This window comes from Cryptomeria japonica, chromosome 6 (genome assembly GCF_030272615.1).
Source record: "Cryptomeria japonica chromosome 6, Sugi_1.0, whole genome shotgun sequence".
NCBI classification, from domain to species: Eukaryota; Viridiplantae; Streptophyta; class Pinopsida; order Cupressales; family Cupressaceae; genus Cryptomeria; species Cryptomeria japonica.
Genome location: NC_081410.1, coordinates 47,011,907 through 47,037,908, shown reverse-complemented (window position 1 = coordinate 47,037,908; position 26,002 = coordinate 47,011,907). Strand labels below are relative to the sequence as shown.

The following is a 26,002-nucleotide window of genomic DNA, read 5'->3' as shown; positions in this document are numbered from 1 at the left end:
GCGACCTGAGTTGACACTTGAGGACTGAGCCGCGATTGAGGCTATGGGATTGAGATACATTCTGTATGTGCCTGAGTTTCGGGTGAACATGGGATTGCTGACTGCACTAGCTAAGAGATGGCACTCAGAGACTTGTACGTTTCATCTGCCGATGGGTGAGATGACAGTCACCCTGGAGGATGTATATAGGATTATGCGGATACCGATTGATGGGGAGCTGATTCCGTACGATCAAGACGGAGACAGGGATGCCCTTAGACGAGTGTTCTAGGATCCAAGATTGGAGATGAGGGCAGGACACGTGGCATGGGATACCATGACATGGATAGGATTAGTACTACCAATAGTGTTGGCAGGAGTGATCAGTGAGTTCCTCTGTATCAGTTTTGTACCATTTTGTATGATGATGTAGACACCTGCGGGTGATTTTGTAGCCATATGATTCTTTTGACATCATTGTATCATGACACTTTTGATTATATATGAGAGATGATCCATTTTTGCGGTAGCTATATGCATGTGTACCTATGTGATGAGATGTTCTTATGTGATGCTTATGATATGGATGCAAATATGTATATGATGCAATGCAATATTTTATTTTATTTTTCTTTTTATATTTTATATGTGTATGCATGATGCAAATGTGAATGTATGTAATGCAAATGAATATGATAATGCAAATGATTATTTACATAATGAAAATGTGAGATGTGCTAACATGTGTTGTATGCAGGATGTGATGCAATTGTGATATCTATATGTATGTATGAAATGCTTATATGTGGTGATGTAGGTGTAACTATATGAAATGCAAATGTTTTTGGTGTGTCATTATACTCAGTCATGTGATAGCAGGCTACACGGACTCGAGAAGGACAATGGAAGTCAATCAAGAAAGGGGGATGGAAGACAGAAGATATGAACGTGAAAGAGCTTCTTGTGCGTTATCATCATTGAGCTTTATTATGGCAGAATAGGTTATGACAATCGAGGCATTTGTTCGGCCCAAAAAGTCATTGTACCTGTTTGCATGGAGATAAGACAGTCACAAACAAGGAATGCCCCAGTTCATACTAGACTCACAGTGTCCTCATATCCTTGGACAAGTCATAGCATTACTAAGAGACAATCCACAGACAGCAAATGCAAATAGGTGACGATACCCCATCCTCGCCTTTCTAGTCAAAGACATCCTGGAGATAGAATCTCTAGTCAAAGACATCCTGGAAAAGCTAAAAGACATGTCACCAAAAAGATAAAATCAAAAGAAAACTAAGACTCGACACCAACATCCACCGTAGTCCTCAAGTTTAGTGTCTCTTGTCACTTGTTTAAGTCTTATTCGATTGTGGTCACAATGTTCACTTTCACAAAAAGGATAGATAGCACTGAACCATAATGTTGTCCGAGTCTGTTAAAAGATTTGATTTGTTGAAGCCCATTGTTGCTGCTGTGTCTCCTTGGAAACTGACTGAATCCATGAAACTGATACTTTATTGTGGAGAATATGGAACTTTATTGCGGATCTGCGATGCAAATGCTTCTTTATTGCGGATTGTGCGCGGATAGACTGAAGAAAGCTGAAAGAAACTGTACTCCTCGAAACATGTGATGTTCTCAGTTCCACACCCATTACTATACGTAGGAATTGGCCGTAGTCACAGATAGGATCTGATTTATTATGGATGGAAAAGGGAGTGAAAAGGGAGGGTTATGGATGGCTAACCAATCCTGGGTAGATCAATAACAAGCCATGATGGGAATGGGTAAGTTTTTTATGGATGAATTGGTCGTGAGTGTGTGCAAAGTGCAAGGATGAAAGTGAATCCTGAAGGAGGGAGGAGCAAAGTCCCTACGCATGGCGCTGGTGACCCAGTTTTCACCATGGTACTTGCCCAGGGCGCCACCGAAGTGGTTTTCACCGTTGGACGAAATTATTTCTCTTTACTTTTTTGGATTTTTCCATTTTTTTGTTGTCACAAGGCGCCTGTTTGCCAGGTTTTCACCAAGTAACAATTTTTTTTGTTTTTATAATTTTTTTGTATTTTTTGAATTTTTTGATTTTTTTTTTTGTATTTTCTAAATTAGGATACTCAAAAAGAGCTTATATGTAGAACCTGCGAAGGTGCATGCTGTTGATGGGATCCTCCAAGGATTCACCTTCTGTAGTTGAGAGTTGATATGCCCCAGATCCATATACTGTTGTGATGATGTAAGGACCCAGCCAGTTGGGTTCAAATTTGCCCTTCTTTTCTCTATCTTGCTGATTCTTGGGGTTCTCTCTGAGGACTAAGTCACCTACCTCAAATGTGCGAGGCTTGACCTTGTGATTGTAACTGCGACTCATTCGTTGTTGATAAGCCTTGAGATGATTAAAAGCAGTGTGTCGTCGTTCCTCCAGCAGTTCTAGTTCTTGTAAGCGAGAGACCCTGTAGTCTTCATCGTTGATTATGTTTCTCAAGGAGACCCGTAAAGAAGGTAACTCGACCTCAATAGGCAAGATGGTTTCCGCACCGTAGACAAGTGAGTAAGGTGTAGCTCCTGTAGGTGTGCGGACACTGGTACGATAGGCCCAAAGTGCGGGATTGAGTTGGACATGCCAGTTACGGCCAGCGTTGTCGACTGTCTTTTTAAGGATTTTGAGAATTGTTTTGTTAGACGCCTCAGCTTGGCCATTACCTTGGGGGTAATATGGTGTGGAGAAACGATGAGAGATATGGAAGCGCTCACAGAGGTCACGAACATCCTGGTTCTTGAAAGGATGCCCGTTATCGGTAATAATGGAAGTAGGGATCCCGTATCGGCAAATGATATAGTTCAGGATGAAAGTAGCGATTTGTTTCCCAGTAACTTGTGTGAGAGGCACGGCTTCAATCCACTTTGTGAAATACTCTGTGGCTGTGATAATGAATTTATGTCCATTGGAAGAAGGAGGGTGAATCTTGCCTATGAGATCGAGTCCCCACTGACAAAAGGGCCAAGGAGATGCAAGTGGCTGTAGTTCTTGTGCTGGTGCATGTATGAGGTCTCCATGAATTTGACACTGCTTACACCTCTTGACAAACTGATATGCATCTTTTTCCATAGTAGGCCAGTAATATCCAGTCCTGATAAGTTTCTTGGCCAAGGTAGGACCACTAGTATGCGGACCACATATCCCTTCGTGCACTTCTCGTAACGCAATCTGAGCTTCGTCACTCTCTAAACATCTAAGGAGGGTGCCATCTAGACCTCGTCGGTATAGGATATCAGCTAGGATAACGTATCGAGAGGATTGGCGGATGAAAGTGCGGCGTTGGTTGTTCGATAGATCGGGAGGTAAGATGTTGTCGCGAAGGTATGTGAATATGGAACCATATAACTGGGATTCAGGACCAACAACACATATCATTTCCATAGGAGTGATCTCATATGACGGAATCAGCAGGTTGTCAACCAGGAACTCATAGCAGGTCTCATTTTGTGGTAGGTCAATGAGCGAAGCAATTGTAGCCATGGCATCAGCAGCACGATTCTGTTCTCTTGGTATCTGCTCAAACTCTATCTTTGCAAAGTGCTGTTTCAGATCATCTACCAGTTGTTTGTAAGGCATTAGCTTTTCATCTTTTGTTTGATAATCATCAGTTGTTTGACGAATGACAAGTTGAGAATCCCCAAAAACACGAAGTTCCTGGATCTTCCACTGAACTGCAATTCTTAGCCCCGTTGTTAATGCCTCGTATTCCGCTATATTGTTGGTGCAAGGAAATGATAAGCGGTATGACTTTGGTATAGAATCACCTTGAGGAGTTATAAAGAGTATACCCGCTCCTGCCCCGTGCTGTGTGTATGAGCCATCAAAGTATAGTTGTCAGGGCTTTGCAGGTGATATTGTTAGAATGGACTCATCTGGAAATTCTGACTATAGAGGAACATCATCTATCATGGGAGCATCTGCCAATTGATCTGCGATGGCTTGTCCTTTTATGGCTTTTCTGTCCATGTACTCAATGTCGAACTCACTCAAAATCATTACCCACTTGGCCAGTTGCCCAGTAAGTGTAGCTTTGTTGAGCAGATATTTTAGTGGATCAATTCTGGCAATCAACTTGGTCTTGTGAGTAAGCATGTAATGTCGTAATTTTTGTGAAGCGAAGACCACAGCGAGACATGCACGCTCAATTGGTGTGTAGTTTAGCTCATATCCCACCAATGTGCGACTGATATAGTAGACTGCTTTTTCCTTGCCGTCAGGTATTTGCTGTGCTAGAAGTGCCCCCAGTGCTGTTGGAGTAGCTGATATGTAAAGTAACAATGGTTGATCTTGAATTGGTGGCATCAAAACTGGCGGGTTCAAAAGATAGTCTTTAAGTGCCTGAAAAGCCTGTTGACAATTCTCATCCCATTTGAACTTAATGTTTTTGTGTAGCAGGTGCTGGAAAGGATTGCACTTATCTGCAAGTTGTACTATGAATCTTCGTATGGACTGGAGTCTCCCTTGTAAAGACCGAAGTTGACTGATATTCTTTGGTGGCGGCATGTCCAAGATAGCCTTGACTTTTGCTGGATCAGCTTCTATTCCTCTTTTAGACACAATGAATCCTAGGAGCTTCCCGGAGGTTACTCCAAAGACACATTTCTTTGGATTTAATCTTACCTTGTATTTTTCCAGCCTATCAAAAGCAACTGAAAGTATGTCCAAGTGTGTATTTCTGTCTATTGATTTAACCAAAAGGTCGTCGACATAATCTTCCACCGTTACATGCATGAGATCATGGAAGATAGTAGTCATGGCTCGTTGATACGTGGCACCTGCATTTTTCAGCCCAAAGGGCATGACATTCCAGCAGAAAGTTCCCCATGGAAAAGTGAATGATGTTTTATGTTGATCTTCAGGTGCAATCTTGATCTGATTATATCCAGAAAATCCGTCCATTAAAGATAACATCTCATGGCCTGCTGTGAGATCAACAATTAAATCAATGTTTGGTAATGGGAAATCGTCTTTCGGACAAGCCTTATTGATATCCCTGAAGTCTGTACATATTCGGATGCTACGATCTAGTTTGCTGACAGGTACTAAATTGGAAATCCATTCAGGATAATCAATTGGGCGTATGAATCCAACATCTAGTAATTTCTCCAGCTCTGCCTTGACTAATAATGCCACCTGTGGATGCATTTTCCTCAATTTCTGTTTTACTGGTTTTGCCCCCGGTTTGACTGTTAAATGATGCATTACTAAATCGGGGTCTAGTCCAGGCATATCAGCATAAGACCATGCGAAGTTGATTTGTCGTTCCTTAAAGAAGCTTATGAACCTTGCTTTCTCGGCCTCTGTCAATGATTGAGCCAAAAATATGTTGTGTGGAACCTCTGCTGTACCAATGTTTGTTTTTATAGTCTCCTCTACCAACATGGATGATTTTTCCTCGTATGATGCTGGGAGAATGTCAAGCCTTCCATCTTCGGGCACCTCAGAGAGGTTTTCACCCTCAGATACGTCCTTTCTTTTTACTTTTTTAGAGTCAGAGAGCACCACAGTGTGGTTTTCGCCATAAGACCCTTGTTTTGTTTTTATTTTCACATTTTTGCGACTAGAAGGCCCGACACCCTCACCAAAGTATGCCATGTTATTTAGCTCTATGGCGTATCCTGCTTTATGGTCTCCAAGAGGAAGATCATCGCGAATGCCCAGATAATCAACAATAGCTTCGTCATTTTGAAATGTATCAAACTGTGGTGGTCCATCCTGATCCCAGTCAATGAGTTGGGGGTGAACGAGGGGAAGATCTTTAGTGTTTTTAGAGTCCGCAAGGCTAATAGTGAAGATGTGGTTATATTCAGGTATGTCAAGATAGTCATCGAGGTCGTCAATGGCACTCTCCTCATCAGTGTCGATCGTGAGTGAGTCCAAATTATCATCACTAGTAGCACCCTCAGGGACAGGTGTCCTCATCCTATGTGATCCTGACCTAGGGCCTTGAAACGGAGCTTGTGCGGGATCCTTATGGGTCGGTTCTTGACCAACTCTGAATTTCTTGTAAAACTCCTCCTCCTCTGTAGGTTCATCTGGCTCTCTAAATGTCTCATTGAGTTCATAGTCGCTGGAGGATTTGTCTGAACCCCATTCCCACTCATTGGAGTCTGTGGAATAATTATCCTCTTGTTGAACTTCAGCCACTTTGACTCGCCATATCTGTTTTGTTCTCTTATTTTGAATCTTGGGATTTAGAAAACCAAGCCCCTTGGAGCGTTCCCTTCTTGTAGTTAGCTCAGGTTGTAAAGGCTCCATGACACCTTCTTTGCGTAGTCCAAGAGGACTCTTTCCATCATACCCGAATCTCTGCAGAATTTTGAAACCTTTACCATAGTTTTCACAGGGTATTATAATTTGATCATGTGTATCATCTTCAGCGTCCTTATATAGCATTTTATATAAATTTTCTTCCTCTAGTTTGCCCCATTTTTGAAAGACGGTAGGATCCCATTTGAGTAGCATGATGGAGATTTGCTTATTAGGATGTGGCCTCCCATATTCCTTAGGGGAGTTCATGACTTGTCGTAAGAACATTGTTTGATTTAGAGTGTATTCTCCCATGCCTTTGTCTTGAAACTTGGCTCTAAGTTCACCTTGTTTGGATGTCGAGGGCTTTAATGACTCAGGATCAATATATGCTGAAGAAGGAGTAGCCTCACGATTGCTAGGAATGATAGTCTCAGTATGTGATCTCAAGTTATTGCAATATACGAATGGATTTGGATCACCATTGACCGTTACCTCGACTCCATTATGAGGAAATTTTATGCACTGATGATATGTTGATGGGACTGCTCTCATTTCATGAATCCATGGACGTCCTAGCAATATGTTATACGTGAGGTCTAGGTCCAGGACTTGACAAACCACGTCCTTTGTGACTGGCCCTATTCTTAATGGTAAGATGACCGTGCCCTTGGATGAACGCTCTTCATCATCATAAGCCTTAATAGTGATTTGGTTTGTAGCATTCACAGCTTTGTCAGAATATCCCAATTGTCTGATGGTGCTCAATGTACAAATATTAAGACCTGCTCCTCCATCTATCAGGACTCGTTTTATTCGGTGTTTATGTATGAAGGCTTCAATATGTAGAGGTGCATTATGAGGCTGACTTATGGAGGCGTCATCGGCTTCTGTGAATGTGAGGGAGTGTGGAACGGATAGGTATCCCACCATGGCTTGAAACTGGTCGACGTTCAGATCAGTAGGGACAGCAGTATCTCTCAAGGTTTTGTCAAGGATAGCTTTATGTGCAGGAGATATGCGTAAGAGCTCAAGAATAGAGATAAGTGCGGGTGTTTTCCCTAATTTCTCTACAAGATCGTACTCAGGCTTAGTTGACGGAAGATTGGTATTCTTAGTAGAGGTACCTGGCAATGTGATCTTACCTCGACGGGTTGTAACATGACATTCGGAGGTAGATGTGGATGAAGATCCCACACCTTTTAGGACAATTTTAGGTCGCTGAGGAGGATTCTCAGGATTTTTACTTTTGATAGTAATGGTAGAAATATGATTGTTCATTGAGATGTGATTAATAGTGGAATCATAATTGTAAGATGTTCTGGTGTAATTGGCTTGATCATCTGTGACTTTGCCTTTTCCCTTGTCATGTTTTGGGAATGGTTCCTTAAACACCTCATGCTCTTGGTTAGATGAATGTCCCTCAATCTCAATATCTCCTCTGTCAATGAGATCTTGTACAATGTTTTTCAATCGATGGCAATTACTTGTCTTGTGACCCTTGCTCTTATGAAATTCGTAATATTCATCATCATTCCACCAATTCGGTTTTACCTTTGGTTCATATGGAGGAAAATCTGGGACCGTGATCACTTTGTTTGCTACAAGCTTTTTGAATACTGATTCAAGTGGTTCTCCCAATGGAGTGTACTTCCTTCGTGGTTTAGCAGCCGTTTGATTGTTCACTTGATTGTTGGTAGAACTTGATCCAGAAAAGACGAACTTTGGTCTCACTGTGTTGGCATCAACAACACCATCATTAACTTTGTTCTTGTTCTTGTTCCAAAACTTTGGTTTATCCTTTCCCTTAAAATCCTCTTTGTTTTCTTTGAATAGTTTGATAACTCCTTGTTCAATCAAGACCTTTTCTGTTGCTAGGCCCTTTTCAATGACATCCTTAAATGTGGACAAACAAGCTTTCCTGAGATCATAGCCAATAGCCTTGTTAACATTTTGTGTGAACATCTCCACCATTTGTTTTTGTGGGATCTCACAAGAGCATCTGCTAGCTAAGTTTCTCCATCTCTGTAAAAATGACGTGAAAGATTCTCCTTCCTTTTGTTTCGTATTGCACAAGGTTGTAACTGAGACATCTGTTTCAATGTTGTAAGAGAAATGTTGAATGAATGCCTCTGCCAAGTCGCCCCATGACTTAATACCGGGAGGTAATTGAGAAAACCATTCCATAGCTTGATCTCCTAAGCTCTGTGGGAACAACCTCATCAAGTATGTTTCTTCTGCCGCTACCTCAATGCAAGCTGTGAAGAATTGTCTTATGTGTGCCTTGGGGTCTCCTCTCCCTCTATATTTGTCGAATTTTGGTGTTACAAAGTGCGGAGGAAACGGAGGCATTGGAATGCTCTTATCAAATGGATAAGGGCATATATCTCTCATAGTATATGTGGGTTTTGATGTGCCCATGTCTTCCACTTTCTTTTGTAGATCTCTAATTTGTTGCTCCAAATTATTTTTGGGAGGAGATTGATTTCTTGTAGCATACCCCATGTTTGAAACACCCATTTGAGGAGGAGCTTGTTGCATGTATGGATGATACTGATCGTAAACATGTCCATATGGAGGTCTATATTGTTGCGACATGTATGGAGCACTTGGTATAACTTCTTGTTGAGGGACTCCATATCTGTTTTGTGTGTATAAACCATATTCAATAGGCCTTTCATTTTCCATTGTGTTGCCCCCAATTTTGGCATGAGGTCTTCTTATGTCAAAATTTTGAGGAAGTCCTTGAGTATCCATTTGTCTTGGTTGACCCATATCTTGAGCATGTGTTTGAGCATAGGGCCTCCATGATGGTCTTTGAGTGTAAGTATCATGCATTTGAGCTTGTGTATGTGGGATTGCTGGTTTCTGAAGCAAAACTGATGGTGACTCCGGCATCATATTATTTGGTCCTCCACTATTAAGTTGAGTTTGTTGTGAAGGTCTACTTTCCATAAGTTGAGATAAGTCAAAATCATGTGGTATTTTAGCTCCACTTTGTGCCATCATGTTTAGAAAATATTGACGATCTCTCCTCATTATCTCTTCAACCAATCTATTGAATTGAGGATCCATTATAGACTCTTGTATGTCTGCTGATAGTATTGAAGAATTGTCCACATTATCATTGTGTGTAGCGTTGTGTATAGCGTTTGCGCTTTCCACATTTGGATTGTGTCTATAAACATTCATGTCTGGTAATGTAGTGTGCTCAGGATTGTAGAAGACATCATTGTCATACTCATAAGAACTCATGTTTACGGACCCTTGAGCTTCTTTAGCTTTTCTCCTAGATTTTTGAAGACGGGTTTCAACCATGAACTAGGTGTTTAGCAATATGTGAGAGACTAGACGAAAATGACAAGAGTATGTAAGACCAAGAGTTGTATGGAATGTAAATGAATCTGAAGTTTACTTGCAATGTCCAAAGTGTAAGACCAAGTATGTATGTAGTAGAGTAGGTGTGACTTCCAAAGAGAGGATAGTTTCTCTTGATGAGGTAAGCTGACCTTGACTCTAAGTAAGACCAAATGAGACCCAAAGGTAAGAAACCTTGATGAGGGACCACTTAGCAAAGTGTTGTTGTATGTAGTGTGTTGACAAAGTATAGTGAGGACAAGCAAGTGACCTTTTGACTCAAGTTTAGACAAGTATGAATGTAAAATGAGGTATGAAGCAATGATGGACTGTGTAAGACCTTAGAACAGGCTGAATGCTAGATGAAACCTGAAGAGACAACCTAGGAAGCTCAAGTATGCCGAAACTGATTTTCTTTGTTTGCTTGACTGTTAAACTTTTCAAATCCTGACACAGAAACCTCTGTATACTTCACAGACGCGGTTTTAAGACACAGACGCTATTCTGTTTGACGCAGACGTGATTCTGAGATTTTCCTGTTGATGTTTGCTGGGACTGTAACAGTTTTTTTTGCAATTGTGGACACAGACGCGCCTGTATACTTCACAGACGCGATTTCCAGACACAGACGTGTCTATGTTCGATACAGACGCTGATAAAAGCACAGACGCTATTCTGTACTTCACAGACGCGTTTATCCGACACAGACGCGGTTTGAACAGACACAGACGCGTTTCTGTAACCTTAGTGCAATCTTTCCTATCTGTGAATTTGTTTTGCTGTGACCAAATCTGATTTTTTGACTGTTTTTCGTGACAAGAGGACACAGTGTTGATGACCCAATGTTTGCAGACTGTTTGGACTCCAAAAAGTGTGTTGTTTGATGTAAAAAGTTTTTGCATACACTTGAAGACACAAAAGACACAATGTTTTGTTGTTTTGTCTTGATTGTTTGAATGTTTATCATAAGTCAAGCACAATTCTTATGGCTGGCCAGGACAATAATTGTTGATCCCACATGGGGTTTTACCCCCGAGGCTACGCTATTCAGAGCGGATACTTAGATGCTTGACCTCACTGGCTCCACCCTCGGCACTCACTTCTCGGGTCAGCCAAGCATCAGTCCCCATGAAAACTCCCCATGGCGAACTTTGTATCTCTACTAAGAACCGTATGTGTGTGGGCCGCTACCAGAGGTCCGACCTCCTGCCTCAACAACTAGAAGGATTTGGGCATCTAAAACAAAGAGGTGCTAGTAAGGGCATCCGCTCGTGTGGCCATACATGCGGCACTTTCAGCTCTGTAAATACAGAAGGCTCCCAGCCGGTAGGGGTTACGCCCTACAAATGATCAAATAAATTTGATCAAACGGGTTTATGGGGAGACATAGTGTCGGTATGAACTAATCAGCACACGTTATTCATAGTTTTCACCATGAATACATTTGATTATAGTGGCTTGGAAGAAGATGGCTTTTCTTTTGCTACCACTTGGGTCGTTCTCTTCTCACTAGTAGTCCTAATGACCACACGGGAAGACAGGCCCTCTAAAGAATAAACAAAAAGAGCCTATTGCTCAAGACACAAAAGACAATGATTCAATTTTAGTGCACCAATTGAAGTGTTTGCTAAGCTATGAAGACAAGGCACACAAATAAAATTACAAAACCCTAGCCAAGGCCCTGCAACAAAATTGTTAGTAGTTTGGGTTGTTTCAAATGATAACCCCTTCCTGCAAGCACACAAGTTAGGTAAATTTTAAGAAAACCCAAAAAGACTTTGTGAAAAGGGGCCTTCAACAAAACGTATTTGCCTCCAAAGCAAGCTGCACAAATCAGGTTAGCTAGATCTGCAAAGGTTAGCCAAAAATAAACCAGATCTGAAACCCTAAGTACAAAATCCGAAAACCCGAATCGAAAAACTTGAAAAATTTGCAAAACAGAATGCACAGACGCTGTTATACCAGACACAGACGCAGTTCTGTTATTCACAGACGCGGTCTCAAAACACAGACGCCTCTTTATTCTGCAGACGCGATCAGATGGTTCACAGACGCGATTCGGGATCACAGACGCGACTTTCGGAAACCTGCAAAAATAGAAATGACAGAAACACAGACGCGATCCAAGATATCACAGACGCCTCTGAAATACAAAAACGCGATCCGAACACTCGCAGACGCGGAAAAAACCTAAAATGTCGTCGAAATCGTCCGATCATCAACTTCAAAAATGCAAAATCTGCAACAAAAATGTTAAATGCAAAGGGACAAGAGTCCCACCGGGCGTGCCAAAATGTATATGGTGAAAATGGATAGCAATAAACAACAATATTGAAAGACTAAAATGGATTCAACCACCAAACCCTAGCCTAACAATGAACAAAGATCCACCATAACATATGAAGATAACCTAAGACAATGCAAATAACTCAAAAATCACAAAGATTATACCATCACATGTCCACTAGGGTTTTGATCTCCATTCTTCCTATCTCCATTGATCTTGTTTGATATGCTTGCTCTCAGATTTTTGTATGCACAAGAGCTCAACAAAGAACGGAATGTGGTTGCAAGTAGAATTGTAGTGTAGCCAAATCCTCCAAAATCAGTCATTAGCATGTGTCATTAGCCATTAGGGTTTGTCAATGAAGAAAGCATCTCCTTAAATAGAAGACACAATAAGAAATGGAGGGTTAAGATTGAGAGGTGTAAAAAGAGAGGTCGGCTAGGATTAGAGGGTAGGTATAAGAAATACCAAAATAATGAAAGAGGTAGGTAGTGTAGGAAATAAGAGATGAATGACATGTGTCATGTGTAGAAAAAGATAATGAACTAATTAAATAAATAAAGATTTATTTAATTAATAGAAGAAGTAGGACAATTAAATAAATAAAATATTTATTTAATTTAAGAAAGGGATAATTTAAATAAATAAATGTATTTATTTAAATGAGAAATAAGGCTAGAAGAGGATAAATGAATTAATTAAATAAATAAAAATTTATTTAATTAATAGAAGAATTAGGCTTAGATAATTAAATAAATAAAATATTTATTTAATTAAACATGACAATTTTAGGTGTCCACACATCTAACCTAAGCCAATAGCCATCGTCGAACACTTATACACACAGCATTATCCAAGACATACTTAGCGTAGTCACTGTCCTTGATTATCTAAACAGTTATCCATATCATATCCCACCATGGCTTGGTGATCAACATATATATCCATATCGACAAGTGTTTGTAACTAGGGGCAACATTCATCGCACTTTAGCATTCAACCAACAAACAAGGATCGCAATATACTAGGGAAACCATTGTCAAAACTGCTCATCGGGCTAGAAGACATGATCATTATCCAACAACAAACACACACGTGATTGATGATTTATTTTGAATTATGATATGTTTACATGCATGAATTTTTGACTATTTGTATCTTAATTTCTGAATCAGTAGATCTCCTAAGCTACTCAAGGATGCATTGATCTAGAGAAGCAACGAAGGAATCTGGTATTTTTCTTTGGTTTTCTATCTGTGAGGCTATCATTTGTATGGTGCAAATTTGTCTCGAGACATGATCGGAAGCATATTATTGAAGATATTTTCTATTTTGCACATAAAAATGGTCAACTCTTGTCTATTTTACCCAAGAAACACTCAGGTCGTCTTGGTTCAATTATACCTTGATGCTTATGTCATCTTGCAATATCAAAATCTATGTAAGTTATACTCAAGTCATTATGGTTCAATTATACCATGATTCTTGTATTAGTTTTCAACATATCAAAAACTCAATAATGAAAAAAAGAGCACAAACAAGTGACAAAATGAAAATGACAATGACAAGATTAAAGTTATCATTAAGTTGCATATCATGTTAATATTGCATTAGTCTCATATCATCATCATTATCATACATCTCATTTTCAAGATACATCTCACAAATCAGAACATTCAGATAACATCACATCACATATCAAATTAAACACAATACATCATCACATTATCACCCATGTCATCACAAGTCATGCATTCACATCATCATATAATAATCAACATTAAAGAGATCAAGAACATCATTATTATCTAAACATCTAATCATCATCATAGTATCATCATATCAAAACATAATGCACATCATAAATCAATCATCATCAATAACACAACACATGTGGATCAGAGAAAATCAAATGCCATATATATATATATATATATATATATATATATATATATATATATATATATCAAAACTGTCGAAATGTACAAGGGATATTGTGTCTGTCAATACAACAAAAGTGATCAATACAACAAAATAGGTCTCTTAGGTATGACTATCTCCTGAGGCAGACGGTCTAATAGCAGATGTCCCAGCTCCCAGATCTCCACCAGATGGATCACGTAAGGTAGGCCCCATAACACCTCTGCTCTCTATCCTTGTATGACTATGGCCAAATTGAGTAGATGCCACTGCAGCATAGCTAGGATCTCTGTGATCTCAAGGGACCATCTCCCTATATAAGCACCAATAATACTCAACCTCCTTGGCCAAGTACTGTATCTCTCTCAGTGTGTCCCAAAGTGGGGCACCAGTCAAGGCTCTCTCTAACCTATTAGCAAGGGCCTCTGCTTGGCCCTGGTGCTCAACTATCATATCCCTCTCTACCTACAGCTGTGTAATCTTTCACTATTGCGCTAACACCTATGTCTGCAGCTACTGCACCAAGACTTGTAGCGCTTTGATCTAAGAATCCTATCGATGGGTGGGCACGCTGATCTGAACAAGTACCTGATTCGTGGTCCCCCCTACACCTATCCTTGTCTAAGGTTTTGGTGGAGGTAGAACGTCATCTCACCTCCTCTGGGTGAGTCGCCTATCATCCCCTATCCATCCCACAGCAACTAGCATCGTACCTACCCTACCACCCCCACCTGCACCAAGAACAAGACCACCTCTACCACCTCCACCTTTTCCATCTCTGCCACTATCTCCACCTCTATCTCCACCTCTACCTCCACCTCTACCTCCACCTCTATCTCCTCCACCTCCACAACCTCTACCTCTACCATCTCCTCCACCTCCACCTCTATCTCCACCTCTACCTCTATCTCCTCTACCTCCATCTCCTCTGCCTCCACCTCCATCTCCACCTCCACCTCCATCTCCACCACCTCCACCTCCCTCTCCTCCCTCCTCTCCCTCAACCTCCTCTCTCCATCTAGCACCCCCTCGCCTCTGTGGTTGCTCCTCTTCATCATTGTCAAAAGCTAGCAACAGCTCTACTGGATCAGATATGTGTGCCACGGAATGTGCCACGAAGTAGGCTAGGAACTCCTCCATTATCCTAGCATCCATGACCCCGTTCCCATAATCCCAGATCTATCTCACCAGGGATATGTACTCATCTACAGCTACTCCACTATCTAGGGTAGGTCCCCACTCTGGCACATCTTGTCACTGATGAGCATACAAACAGGCTCCCTATGGTATCCCTTGTTGTCTACCATACTATCGATGAACACGACTGTGCAAAAATCACTCAATAATAAAGGGCATCCGCCCAATTAGGTACGGTGACATATATACATAGGGCATCTCTATCCCATCCTCTTCCCAAACCTCACAATTCATATACGGTCTCCAGATGACTGTATCAATATCATCCAATGCCCTCCGCCAGTGCTCTAGTTTGCCTAGCTTACATTGGACAACTACACCTGTATACCCATAAACATATGCCCGACCAACTGGCCTATCCCTGTCTGCAAGCGGTCTCTGCACTGGTATGTGCTACCAGGCCCACACCTATAACAATGTCACCTCAGCTGATAGACTAGTGTATCCCAGATACACTACCTGGTGAAGCTCTCTGTATAGATAGGCCAACATGAAAGACCCCCATGCAAACATGCGTCCCTGCATCACCATATCCTCCAGAACCAATCCCCATCGAATGGCTAGTCCCTTCAACCTATAGTCGGGACACACAAAACCACCAATGAAACCTGTTAATGCTGAAGGTAGTGGAGCGTAACCTAAATCCAAAAACTCCTGCCATAGAATCTCATAGCCACTAATCTCATCATCCTAAAAGATATGGCGAAGAGCCTCTGTGCCACCCTCCTCGATCTACTCATAGGGTAGCAAAGCTCCAACCACAGGAATCTGTAGAATCCAATAACAGTCCTTTGGTGTGACTGTCATCTCACTGGTCCCCAAATGAAAGATGGTTGTATCATTGTGCCACCTCTCTGCCAAAGTTGTCAATAACCTCTAGTTAATGATATATCGGGGCATGTCTAGGAAAGAGAATAACCCACATCTCTCGATCACATCTTTGTTAGCCTGTGACAAGTGTGGGATAAGTGTCCATGGCCTTAGAAATCACTCCCAAGACTGTAGTACACCAAGCTCTGCCTGCAAAAGCAACACATATCCATCATCAGTTCTTGATTCAATCACATCTATCCACAATACAAAAACAAATCAGCTTGAAAATGTGAATCACATCAAAAGCACATCAGAAACATATTCGCATCAATCAGTGAATAATGTCAACGAATCAGTCAGTGCATCATATCAAATCCATATCAAAATCAGGACTCATATCAAAAAGCAATCCATATTGAAATCAGACTCATATCGAAAAGAAATCCATATCAAAATTAGATTCAAATCAACTCAAAGACCCATATCAAAATTACGACTCATATTGAAAAGAAATCCATGTCGAAATCAGACTCATATCGAAAAGAAATCCATATCGAAATCAAACTCATATAGAAAAGCAATCAATATCGAAATCAAACTCAAATCAACTCAAAGACCCATATCCAAATCAGGACTCATATCAAAAAGCAATCCATATCGAAATCAGACTCATATCAAAAATCAATCCATATCGAAATCAGACTCATATCGAAAATCAATCCATATCGAAATCAGACTCACAATGAAATCAAGACCCATATCGAAATCAAGACCCATATCAAAATCAGACCCATATCGAAATCAAGACTCAAATCAACTCCAAAACCAATAACAAAATCAGATTCATATCGGCAACTTGACTCATATCAAAAAGCAACTCACATCAAAACAAGATACACATTGACCACAAACTCATATCGTAATCCAACACCATATCAGAATTAGACATCATCATGAAACAGGACTCACATCGAATCATGGACCATATCAAACCAATTGATGAACCAATATTGACATCTATGCAACCTATCCAATAATCTCATCATCCTAAAAGATATGGTGAAGAGCCTCTATGCCACCCTCCTTGACCTACTCATAGGGTAGCAAAGTTCCAACCATAGGAATCCGCAGAATCCGATAATAGTCCTTTGGTGTGACTGTCATCTCACCGGTCCCCAAATGAAAGATGTTTGTATCATTGTGCCACCTCTCTACCAAAGTTGTCAGTAACCCCCAATTAATGATATATTGGGGCATGTCTAGGAAAGAGGATAACCCACATCTCTCAATCACATCTCTGTTAGCCTGTGACAAGCATGGGATAAATGTCCATGGCCTCATAAATCACTCCCAAGACTATAGTACACCAAGCTCTGCCTGCAAAATCAACACATATCCATCATCAGTTCTTGATTCAATCACATCTATCCACAATACAAAAACAAATCAACTTGAAAATGTGAATCACATCAGAAACATATTCGCATCAATCAGTGAATCATGTCAGTGAATCAATCAGTGCATCATATCAAATCCATATCAAAATCAGAACTCATATCGAAAAGCAATCCATATTGAAATCAGACTCATATCAAAAAGCAATCCATATCAAAATTAGATTCAAATCAACTCAAAGACCCATATCAAAATCAAAACTCATATCGAAAAGCAATCCATATCGAAATCAGACTCATATCGAAAAGCAATCCATATCGAAATCAAACTCATATCAAAAAGAAATCCATATCAAAATTAGACTCAAATCAACTCAAAGACCCATATTGAAATCAGGACTCATATCGAAAAGCAATCCATATCGAAATCAGTCTCATATCGAAAAGCAATCCATATCGAAATTAGACTCATAACGAAATCAAGACCCATATCAAAATCAAGACCCATATCAAAATTAGACCCATATCAAAATCAAGACTCAAATCAACTCCAAAACCAATAAAGAAATCAGATTCATATCGGCAACTTGACTCATATCGAAAAGCAACTCACATCAAAACAAGATACACATTGACCACAAACTCATATCATAATCCAGCACCATATCAGAATCAGACATCATCACAAAACAGGAATCACATCGGATCATAAACCATATCAGACCAATTGATGAACCAATATCGACATCTACACAACCTATCCAATCCATTTGACTCACAATGCATTTTTCACAATGCTTTTTTTAAAACTTTTTACACTACGCGCTAAATCAGGGCCCCAAAGCCCTAAGCTGCCACATATGTGCCAAACGTTTCCACAAATATGCTATAAAATAGACCCTATGTTCCATCTTTCTATCATGCGCTAACTGACACACCATTTTCACTACATTGTTTTCCCAATGTGCTAAATCTACTCTATGCGCTAACTGACATACCATTTGCGCTACCCTGTTTACCCAACGCGCTAAGATATCCTACGTGCTAATTGACCTACCCATTGCACTTATATGAAGACCCTATGCACTAAAATCATCCTACGTGATGCATAAGATGGAGGATTTATTTGCAATCTTATAAACTAGAATGGAATATGGACCCAAACCCCAACACTCCTATGGTGTTTCAAATGCTCAAAGTGCCTCAATAGGCTCAAACTTGTCTTCACCTTAATCAGGTGTTTCCTCCACCTCCACACACATCAAACTTCACCTAACATGTCTCTAAGGTTTTCAAACCCTCAACTCATCAACTAATACAAAAACCCAGTTTTAGCCCTTCACTAGGCCTAGTCTCCTAGTAGCCTGCTGGACTATTTTTGGCTCTTTTCACACACATTTCCCAAAAAACCAACCAATGTTATGACTGATTTAGATACCCAATATCAACCTCTATCAACACCAAAAATATTTCCTATGATTTTTTTGGAACAAATCACTCAAAAAACTGTTGTCCCTAGTCACCGTGAGGGCTAATTAGGTCACTTTTGTGAAGGAAGTACCCTCCAAACTCACTTCCAAGCTTAACCCTTCTATACAGTCTCTTTTTATGGTCTCAATCCAAGTATTTTTCAGGTTTTAAGTTTTGGTTGCACTCCTAGATACCCAAACTCCAAAAACCTCACTAAATCCACCTTACAACTAGGGCTTTCTCAAAATCCCACCTCCAGTCACTTCTGAGGCTCAACCAAAGTTCAAAAACCTTCACAATTGTGTTTCTAGACACTTCAATACATAAAATACCCCCCTTGTTCAATTAGATTCTCTGCTACTACACTCTAGCCTTCATTTTCACACATTTTCAGTCATTTTTCTTCAACTTTCATGCAACTTTCGTGGTGTACACCTGTACTCTTCACTCCTTCCTATCAATAAAAGGTTATTAAATTATTTTACATGTCATTAGTCATCCACCCTATGATAATCAAACCTGTACATTCATAGGATGGATCCACACATGCTTGGAGACTCACAAAATTAGTGAGAAATCACTGGTTTTCCTGGGACAGTCAGCAATAAATGTAAATATGCAGCTTTCAAGACTTCAAAATGCACTCAATACACAAAGGAATAATAAATAAACCCCCAATGTACAGCAATGTTGACCCCTTAACCGATCAATGCAAAGAAAGCATGAATAACACAATATTTGATAGGAAATAAAGAGATTTTTATTGCTTTTCTGGAACAGTCCGTACAAGTCCGTACCAGCATCATCCAACCACACAAAAATGACATTAGATACTTTATAAGTCCTTCCCCAACCAACTCCAACCAATCTCCAACTGATTAGAATGATTAAAATGCATAAACAACTCCTAAACCCATTTCCCACCAAAACTAGAACTAACCGTTGGAAGTCCGATTTTTGAATTTAAACTTCATTTTTAATGCTCCAATCAACTAAAACTATCAAATCAATGGGTTTTATTCATGATATGATCATTTAAAGCATATTAGACCCTTATTCAACCTATCTAGACTCCTAGGCATCATTAACCCAATTACAAAGCATTTTGATCCTTAGGCCTTTATCAGGACCTTTAGAAATTTTACACATTACAAATGACTTATTTCTTTCAAAAGCCATTATTGGCTCTAAAACTCTCCAATCAACTTGATTTGCATCATAAAACCTTCCTGGTATCTTCATTGTCTTCATGGTTTTGTAGGTTGGCCTGGGTGCTCCTGCACCACTACGCGCTAACCTACCCCCCGACCATGCTACTATTTGACACTCAGATGCTAAACCTACATATGGTTTTCTATGCACTAATACTCCTATCGTATGCACTAGACAACCTACCCTACGTGCTAAACCAGCAAAATCCGACCCAAAATTGAAAAATATGACAAAAATAAAAGAAATTAATCAAAAATGAAGAGGGATTTTGGCCACTTACTGGTGGGTCATATGCGCCAGGTCTCCTATATCGCCTAATGCGCTCAAATCAATGCAAGGAGTATGGAACCGACATCGTGGTCAAAGATCCAAATGTCACAGTCACAAGAAGACAAGTGTGCAAATGATTTTTCAAAATGAATTTTTACCTTTTAATACTAAATCAAAGGGTTAATAAGTGGGCCATTTATTTTACTCCCACTTTTTCATTTTTAACCTTATCAATATCATTTTTCAGGAGATGAATCAATAATGTGCATCCAATGCTATCAATATTCTCATATCGCATTTAATTCAAAAATGATCATACACTTGGCAAGTTTTTCAAGTTAGATCCTTGATTCATCTCTCGAGGGGGCATCATCAATTATATCATTCATCAAATCTACATCTGGGGCATCATATCGATATTTTGGCACACAACATTATATCGATCAAATTTTGTATCCAGCAATATTCTTTTAATCAACATGTGCACACACATCACTTCAAAGAGGGGCAAAATATAGATGTATAAATCTAACCACTTTCCTAAATAAATCTTTAATATTTATTTTACCCCCATTCCTTCTATTAATTAAATTATATTTAATTAATTTCTTCATTTTCATCTATTTGATTAGATAAATCACTCAATTTATTTAATTAAATTCACATTAACCTTTTCTAGCCTTTAATTAAATAAATCACTTTATTTAATTAAATCCCCTTTCTCCCTTTTTAATTAAATTTGTATTTAATTAAATTGATCCTTGCAGATAAATAAATATAATTTAAATCCTCCCACTTGTATTCATGCAAGTTGCATCTATTTTAGTTGAAATAAAGTAATTTTATTTTAATTAAAGTTATTTTCCCTCATCCACTTGCATTTTCCTACATCTCCCACTTGTCTCCTAAACCCCTTCTAGATTCTTCTAATCACTTCCAATTTAGCCTAATTCAGCTCCTAATTAGTGTCACATTCCTAAGTAAAGGGAAGTCCCTTCTCAAAGCCTCCAAAGTCTTTGAAATGCATTAAAGGCTTTATGTCTTCAACAAGTTAACCCTCAAAGTCTTCCTAACCATTAATGGTTAATCCAACCTCAACTCATCTTTGACCTTTGGTGAGAGACTTTCCTCTAACTTAACCATCCTTTTGACTCAAGGGTCTCATCAAACATTCATGGTTTTAACCTTGATTATCCTATTAACCCTTGCACAAGAGTTTAGCCCTTGGGTAAAAGCTTTATCCAATGGATAACCCTAATCTAACCTTAACCTTACCTCCTAAGGTAACCCTCATGTCTTCTCAGGCATTTAATGCCTCTTACATCTCCTCTGAAGCAATCTCTTGTTGACAATTGTCACCATTTCATTGGTGAGAATTGTGAACATGGATTGATTAACTTTCAATCCTAGCCCTTGTTAAGATTATTCAATCTTAACCATCCATTGCCCTATTTTCCCTATAAATAGAGCTCTCATTCTTCATTTTCAATAATCTCCATTTTCTTATGCATCTACATTATAGCCTAATTTACTAAGCATCTTAGCCTCTCTTTGTTGCATCTTAGCCTCTCTTTGTTAAAACATCATCATAACATTTAGAAGTATTTTCATGTCATTAAATATTCATGCTAGGCTAGTATATCATGTTAGGATAACTTGTTAATCTTTTATCATATCATTATCTTCATCTTAATCTTAACCATCATAGTTTCAAACACATCATATAGATCTTAGAATGCATTCATGCATGTAGATCAAATATCACTCGTTCTTGGAGTTGTCATTCCTAAGTCATTTTCACTATGATCTGAGAGAAAAACATTGGCTTTAGGGATCATGTGAGATAGAGAACAATGGGACACCCCTTGGCAAGTTAAACTAATTGAATTAGGTAGCATACTTGCACCAAGAGTCTCATTCGTGTGTGGGTCTTTTGATCTCGAGTCATTCATTTTGGTCACTGCATTTGCCCGCATACACTATCAAATCTTACTTTGTTTGAAGATGATTTTCAATCTCTTATTCAACAATTGACATAACCCCTAGTACTTCCCATAGTTTCAATTTCTCTCTCACTTCTCCCTGTGAAGCCATAGACCTCCTTTCGCATTTGTCAATTTGAATTACACTATCCGCCTTTTTAAATATTATGTTCTTCACGTTCATAGACACACTTTTCTAATCCATGATTTCTTCGAACCCTTCTAGATTCGTACTCTTATTAGCTAAAAAATTTGTAACTTGGTTTTCTTCTCTATACACATGGGATATAGTGTAGTTGTTAATTACATCCAAATGTTTCCATTTTATGTTGACACATGGTTTTAGTTTCCAACTTTGAACACTGTTCTTACTAATTGCATTGATACAAATCTAAGAATCTCCCTCTATGCCTATGTTGTTCAATCCTTTCATTCTGCATAAGTGAAGGCCATGCACTAGTGCCTCAAACTTTATTTCATTGTTTGTTCTTATCCCCAATTTTTTGGATAGAGCCCAAGTGCACCCGCCTTTAGCAATTTTGATTATACATCTAGCACTAGCTGGCCTTGAGTTTCCTTTTGCAGCCTCATCAAAATTCATTTGAGTTTTCCTTTGTTCAAAGCAATCAATTTAGCCATCATTCTCTTAAGATATTTTCTTTTAATGTTTCCTAAAATAGGTCTTAATTTATTCCAATTTTTCTACATTTGATTGTCCCGCTTAGTGAAATGAGTCTTTCCTTTGCATATCACTTCGCACTAACTATTTCAATGATACTGCTCTCAATTTTTTGTATTACTCCATGTATTCCTAGACATTTCTCATTAAAGGTCCTCCTATTGCTCTCTTTCCATATATGCCAAACAGCCATTAAGGGTGCCACCAACTATAAATCTCCTCTTGAATTCCTCTTATCTTTACATGGCCAAATCAACATGAAAGAAAGAAGATTTTCCTATCTTGGAGAGATCCATTCAATCTAATCTTGAAGCCAATCCCAACATCTTTGTGCAAAAAAACATGTCAACAAAATATGATTTAAACAAGTTCTTCACTTTCATTACACTATATTCTCAAGTCTATTCACACTCAATGGCATATCCAAGATTCACACTATATTCTCATGTCTATGAGCCACTCCATATAACCTCATCTTCTTCATTTATAAGTGTAACCCTATGACCCATTAATATATGTGATAGAATTGTCATCGCATTGCATGGTATTGGAATTTCATCCTAATTTATCCAGTCGTAGAATTCCCCTGAAGCACATTTATAAGGGATTACATAATCTGCAACATGCTTCTCATACTTCTATCTAACATTCTCCAAACAATCTAAAGATTCTAATACCTTTGATATTGGAGTGTTCTCATTCTACAAATCAAACCAAAAATTTTCTATTTTGTCATTTTCAATCCTCCACATCAAGTGATTGGTAATTATCTATCTTCTATCCCATAAAAATTTCCATATCGATGACCCTCTTTTTGAATTAGAAATCATTAGAATCCTTCTTCGTTAAATATTGTCACTTGAGGTACTTTCTTTGTAAAATATTGCACCAAAAATTCTCTGGTTCCATGTACATTTTTTAGCTTGGTTTAGCTCCCAATGCCATATTCTATTTGTCATCTTTCTCAAACCTTCCCCTCCATCCATTTTTGGATGGTATGTCATATTTCATCTTATTAATGGAATTATTTTCTCCTCCTTGTCCCCTTCCAAAAGAAACCTTTTAAGTTATCCTTCCAAGTTTTCTTGAACTTGACTTGTGATCTTGAAACATGACATTACAAAAACTGGGCCTACAGATAATATAAATTTAATCATAGTAAATGTACCAACCAAGGATAACCTTCTACTCTTTCGAGCCTCTGCCTTATTTCTACAATTTTTTTAAATATTCTCTCCATGTGATGTTGAGTGTTACAGAAAAAGAATATTTTGCATTTTTCCTTATTAAAAATCTACCCAGAAGTCTTAGAATATGTATACAATGGTTTGTTAATAAATTTTGCCTTATTTTGATTGGTCTCTCCTAGAAAAAGTGTATCATCTGCAAATTAAATGTGTGTGATCAGTTCCAAACCATCAATAACTTATATTCCCTTCCAAGCTCTTGTACCATTGAGATACTTCAAATGTTGGATAATAGCTTCTACCATTATAACAAAAGGAAAAGGGGATGGTGGGTCTCCTTGATGAAGACCATTCATATCTTTTAAGAAACCACATTCAAGATCTATTAACCAAAATTGAATATCACAAATTGAAATGCAGACCAAACATATCCTTTAAAAACATTTTGATGTACACCTAGTAACTAGATCATATGCCATGTCGGCTAGGGAGCTGACTCATCAGCCCTTTTGGCCAGCTCATTAGTCAAGGCATTTCCTTCACAAAAAAACATGCATGATTCTGAATACGATGAATTCATTGATGTGCTCTCAAAGTGGTTTCATCCATCAACTTAATTTCCAATTAAGGGTTGCATTTTGGCTAATCGTGTTGACCGTGATTATAGAGTCACTCTCTAGGTATCGTTGCTCCACATTCAATTCCAAGCCACATTTTACACCTAGAATAGTGGCCCAAAATTCTACAATGTTATTATTCATTACTCCCAAGTGTTCCAATTTCTCTCCAATGACTTTGTCTATGTAATCACATGGAACACATCTGACCCAACCATGTCCAAGATTGCTTTTGAATACCCCGTCAAAGTTCAACTTGATCCATCCTTAATCAAGCTTCTTCCACTCAACACCCACATGTGCATTAAAAGGAAAGTCATCCTTCCTTACCCCATTAATGGGGAAATGATAAATATTAAATATTATATTATATTATTTATTTATGAAATTTATGGTTAATTTTATTGTAAAATAATACATGTTTTTAAATTAAAAAATTAAACAATTTCTACTATTTAGTAATTAATTAGGGTAATTTAATGCATGTTAAGAAAAAATATTAATTGCACCTTATTTCTTTGGTTGGCTTAAAGGGATTATATCTAAGTCCAAAATATGTTTCACGAACATGATTCTCTAAAGGAACTTTTATCCCCTGTTCATGTGTACCAAAACCATTGTCATTATATCCACTCTTGGCTAAGATGTGAAAACTAGGACCATAAAGAGTAAATATTTTTGTAAGACAAGACCAGGTCTCATATGTCTTAATGTCATAGTTAGTTGAAGTAGAAGAAGTTTTTGAATTTGATGCAGCTACAAAGTTGTTACTAAGTTGTTTAGACAAAGTGGGTTGCTTTTTAGATTCAACCATATCATCCTTTTTTTAGTCTCAGTTTCTATTTGGGCATTTTATATTATCCTATAAAAGGTATAAAATCTAAGGACCCCCAATCATCACCTAAGAGTACCTCCTCAGATGAAGAAGTATCTTCAAGAGAGGACAGTGATTCATTTTGAATGGAAGAAGAAGTAAGAGTACTTGGAGAATATTTGGAAGATGAGGTTTGCAAACAAGCTTGTAAATTGGTATCAGTGTGCAAAGTACACATCTTACATTTTTATGAATGAACTTAACTTAACAATGAAGAGTAGAAGGAATAGCTTGTGTACTATGAATCCAAGTTTGTCCTAACAAAATATTGTAGGACTACTGGGTATGACTTGAATAGGTGTACCTAAAATAAAAAGTTCCTACCTTAATAGGAAAGTTTATAGTACCTAAATAAATTCTAGCAACATTTCAAAACCATGAATAGAAAGAGATTTGGGTTTAATAAGAGAATTATCCACATTTATCTTATGCAATAGATCAATGCTACAAATGTTAAGTCCAAATCCATTGTCGA

General features: G+C 38.6%; 1 protein-coding gene across 1 annotated transcript in view; it reads left to right on the top strand.

Moving 5' to 3' along the window:
* LOC131079396 (ent-kaurene oxidase, chloroplastic-like) overlaps positions 1-26,002 on the top strand; it is an 86,684-nt gene that overhangs the window by 51,708 nt on the left and 8,974 nt on the right. The gene's annotated exons all lie outside the window — the stretch shown is intronic.